General features: G+C 35.8%; 1 pseudogene; it reads left to right on the top strand.

Annotated features, from left to right (window-relative positions):
• The first annotated feature begins 444 nt into the window (after nucleotides 1-444).
• LOC136827117 (techylectin-5A-like) lies at nucleotides 445-4,620 on the top strand (annotated as a pseudogene).
• Nucleotides 4,621-4,895: the final 275 nt, after the last annotated feature.

The following is a 4,895-nucleotide window of genomic DNA, read 5'->3' as shown; positions in this document are numbered from 1 at the left end:
AAACACATCATAGCTGAGGCAGTGGGTAGACCAAGAAAGTCTTTACGTAAATTGGTGCTTGAAATAGAAACAAAAAGTGGAAAGAAAAGTTATAGTGCTGTGCATCGTGAGTTGAAAAAATCTGGTATCAAGCCATTTCATGTAATCAGCAAGCCCAACATCACTCAGCAACAGAGAGAAGACCGTGCATGGTTTTGTGGTTCATTTCTTAAAGATTGGGATGAATATGACTTTCTTCATGTTGCTGCATCAGATGAATTCTTCATTTACACAGTCAGGAAACCAAATCATAAAAATGACATCATTTGGGCTGAAAAAGTTGGATGATATCAGCGATGACATGCGCTATGGCCAAGTTGTGAAATTTCCTGAATGTTTATGAATTTTTCTGTTTCACAGCCAAATGGTTAATGTGGATCATCAAAGAAAAAGGACAGTCATGGGATGGCAAATACTTTAGAGAAACTGTGCTTACTGGTGGAGTATTTCCTTTCCTCAAAGATCCTGGAAATGTGTTGTCTGTTGCATGATAAGGCATCATGTTTCAAGGCTCTTCAGACACAGGAGCTGCTTCGAAACAGTGGTATTGATTTCTTCTCGTCAAGTGAATTTCCAGGTAGCTCCCCTGACCTTAATGTGTGTGAAAACATTGGTAGTATCTTAAAGAATCGTGCTGAAGTTTACACAGCGAACTATGATGGTATACCAACCCTTGACAATCTGAGAAGAGAGGTGACTGAAGTGCTCTTGGAAATGGAGTGTGAGTCTCAGCTTTTTTGCGATTTGCTGAAATCATACCCCTCAAGAATGCAGGCTGTGGTACGGGCAGATGGAGGCCACACAAAATATTAAATGCTCAGAGAGAAACTTAAATAAACACCTGTTCTGAATTACTTTTGTTTTTGTCCATATCAGTTTTAGTTTATGCTGTAAAATATGTATATATATATATATATATATATATATATATATATATATATATATATATATATATATATATATATATATATATATATATATATATATATATATATATATATATATATATATATATATATATATATATATATATATATATATATATATATATATATATATATATATATATATATATATATATATTAAAAATCACAGTAAATGCACGTGACTTTAGTGTGTAAGCAAATCCCACAGGAAATGACAGGCAGAAGTTCAGTGACAAGCGTTTTCACGTTTATTAACACATCGTCTGAGCACAAATGAGACAGATGAAAAGGAGGTTACAAAGTAAACAGACAGAACAAGAATACCAGATGGTCAATTGTCAAAGGGTAATAAACAGAAAGATAATCCATGATAATCCGGGATCAAGTATTTTCAGACTAAAACCATAGACCTAACTACAAGAGATACGAAAGTTTATCCATTCAAAATCCAAAAACATGTATAAAATTGAATACCAGATGGTTAATTGCTAAGGGGTAATGAACGTGTTGTCATGTGAAATGAGTCAAACAAGTAGCAAGGATTGTTTTGGACAAGACATGAGTTCATAGGATGCTTTGTTGGATGTTGAATTTGAACCCTGTAACTCACCCAACGTCAGGTTCCAAAGACCAGGTCGTTAGTTGAAGCAAAAATCGGGATTATACGGAATTTAAGGTTAATTTCTCTGAGGGTACCTTAATTAACAAGGAAATTTTTTTTCCATTATAACCCAATTTTTTATAACGCTTCTATAAATATTAGTTTTACTTATTCAGAACTTCTGCAGTAATTCATACTATTTAAGTCCAAGATGACCTACTATAGCGCTATTGAGTCTTTATGAAAGTTTGGCTACCAAGCCAGTAAATTCTCCTCGTTCTGTTCACAAGGTACTGTATATATAATCTAACTTATTCTGTATTCTCAGACCTTTCACGAAATGGTATCTTTTCTTAATATATTCAACAGCAACTGGTAACCAGAGGCAGCACTACGCTGACAATGGCTCGTACAGCCATGTAGGCATTGGAATAAGATTTTTCTTAAATTGTTATCTAAAAAAACAAGGAAACCAGTAAACAATGCGCCTAAGTTTCTTCGGCGCAATCGAGTTTTCTGTGCAGCCGCTACAGCATACAGTTAAGGCCACTGAAAATAGATCTATATTTCTGTGGTCTCGGTATAATGCTGTATGAGCAGCGGCCCATGAAACTTTAACCACTGCCAGGTGGTGGCCCATCCTATATCGTTGCTAGAAGCATGATCATGGCTAACTTTAACCCAAAATGAAATAAAAACTACTGAGGCTAGGGGGCTGCAAATTGGTATGTTTGATGATTGAAGGGTAGATGATTAATATCAATTTGCAGCCCTCTAGCCCTAGTAGGTTTTAAGATCTGAGAGTGGATAGAAAAAATGCGGACAGTATAAAGTGTGGACGGACAGACAAAGTCGGCACAATAGTTTTCTTTTGCAGAAAACTAAAAATGCCCTGAAGTTTCTTCGGCACAATCAAGTTTTCTGTACAGCATTTAATGCTGTATGAGACTTTCAGCCACGACCCAAGAAACTCTTAGCCGGGGCTCATAAACTCAGCCACGGTCCGGTGGTGTCCTCAGCCACGACCCATGAAACTCTTAGCCGCGGCCCATGAAACTCAGCCGCGATCTGGTGGTGGCCTTTGTTGTTGGTACCAATAGTGGTGCCAGAAGTATGATTATGACTAAATTTAACCTTAAATAAAATAAAGATTACTGAGGGTAGAGGGCTGCAATTTGGTATGTTTGATGAATGGAGGGTGGATGATCAACATACCAATTTGCAGCCCTCTAGCCTCAGTAATTTTTAAGATCTGAGGGTGAACAGAAAAAGTATAAAAGGACAGACAAAGCCAGCACAATACAGTAGTTTTCTTTTACAGAAAACTAAAAATCATTTTTAAGGATGTAAGAGACGGACACTTTTCATTTTTGGGGAAAAAGGACCTTGTGACTCTCTCTCTATGTATGTATATATTTACACTTACACATGTATACATAAACACACACACACACACAAACTTACACACACACACACACACACACACACACACACACATATATATATATATATATATATACATATATATATATATATATATATATATATATATATATATATATTTATATATATATATATATATATATACACACATATATATATATATATATATATATATATATATATATATATATATATATATATATATATATATATAACATGAATCAAGCTTGTCTACATACTTTTGCTTTTTATAAAATATTTTTTTTTATGGAATTTGGGGTTGAGGGTGTTTGCCCACTGAGTATGGATGGCAGTAAGTAGGGGAAAGGCTGTACTGTAGTAAGTGAAGTTCTGACCCAGGGGAAACTAATCTTAGCAGGGCAACCGAGCATATTTGTCGTGAAAATGGCAGCGTTTTTGAATTTCAACCACCTTTAATATCGTGGAGTGACGTCACCAATTCCATGATATATGACAACGTAAATTTTTGGGAAGCGACCCTGTCGCACCTATTATTACCGTAGCATATTCTGTTAGTACTAATGTGATCCCCCTTCCCAACTGTGTGATTTTTTTTATCACATATGGTAGACTAAGCAGCATACCCAAAATCCCACGTCCTTTGGTTCGAAGTAGGACCTCCTATTCGTAACTGCAAAGGCATTCAGAAGCAAGGAAATGGCACCAGTGGAATCTACACTGTCTACCCTTATAACTGCTGTCCAGAGCTCCCTGTGCAGGTGAAAGCAATCATTGATAAGTTTCTTAGCTCTAATGTATGAGTAGTTTTCAAATATTGATTTACTGGAACTCAAAGCAATTAATAGAAAGAGGCTTTTTCTCTCAACAGTTATTCTTGCCTCCCATAATTTTTGACTTCTTACCTTTTGTGTCAGGTTTTCTGTGACATGGAGACGGATGGCGGTGGGTGGACAGTCATCCAACGACGAGACGACATTGAACCAAGGGAAGATTTCTTCCGTACATGAATAGAGCACGTCCTTGGTTTTGATGACTTATGGGTGAATTCTGGTTAGGAAATGACCACATCCACGCCCTAACGGATCAAAAACTAAATGAAATAAGATTCGATCTGGTTGACTTCAGCAATGAAGTGTGATGGGCAAAGTACAAAACGCTTTACAAGATGGAAGTAACTGGGTATAGCGGAGATGCTGGAGATTCGTTTTCACCGCAAAATGGAATGAAATTTTCTGCGACGGACGTTGATTTATATATTGCGGATATCAATGCGTGCAGAAGTAAGCTTTAATGAATCCGAATACTCTTCTCCATATATACTTGAACACTAAACAAGTATCTTTTTCATATTACTTTTTATTTTTGTCATTCAACAATATACTCTCTTGATATTGAGAGCGTTCGTAATAAATTCCGTTCTATAATTATAAGAAAATCTCCCTAACAGAATTGGACCTGGGAGTTTCATAAAAATAAAAAGTTTAAAATATGTAGAAACATTTGTTCATATGTTTTCCTCAATATTTCGTATTCAGATTATTTACTCAAAATCTTTTTTGTTTTCCAGTTTCAAAGGTCCTTGGTGGCACTCCAGATGTCATGAATCAAGTCTCAATGGACTATACCTGACCTTACCACTGGAATCAACTGGAAGAGATGGCACTGGTATCACTATTCCTTGAAAAAGCCTGAATACTAATGATTTTCACAATATTTAGCTTAACACCACATTCAATATTGACACTATGCTACAGGACAAACTAAATAAAGGTAGGATGTGGAAATGATGCTTATGTTGATAATATGATATCTATTGCTAACAGATGAGTTTAGTTATTAAGTGATGTGGAATCGAGTAGCGCTAAACTCCTATAGCATTACCCTGTTAGGATCCTCATCTTAAT

This window comes from Macrobrachium rosenbergii, chromosome 41 (assembly GCF_040412425.1).
Source record: "Macrobrachium rosenbergii isolate ZJJX-2024 chromosome 41, ASM4041242v1, whole genome shotgun sequence".
NCBI classification, from domain to species: domain Eukaryota; kingdom Metazoa; phylum Arthropoda; class Malacostraca; order Decapoda; family Palaemonidae; genus Macrobrachium; species Macrobrachium rosenbergii.
This window is presented reverse-complemented; position numbering and strand designations above follow the sequence as displayed.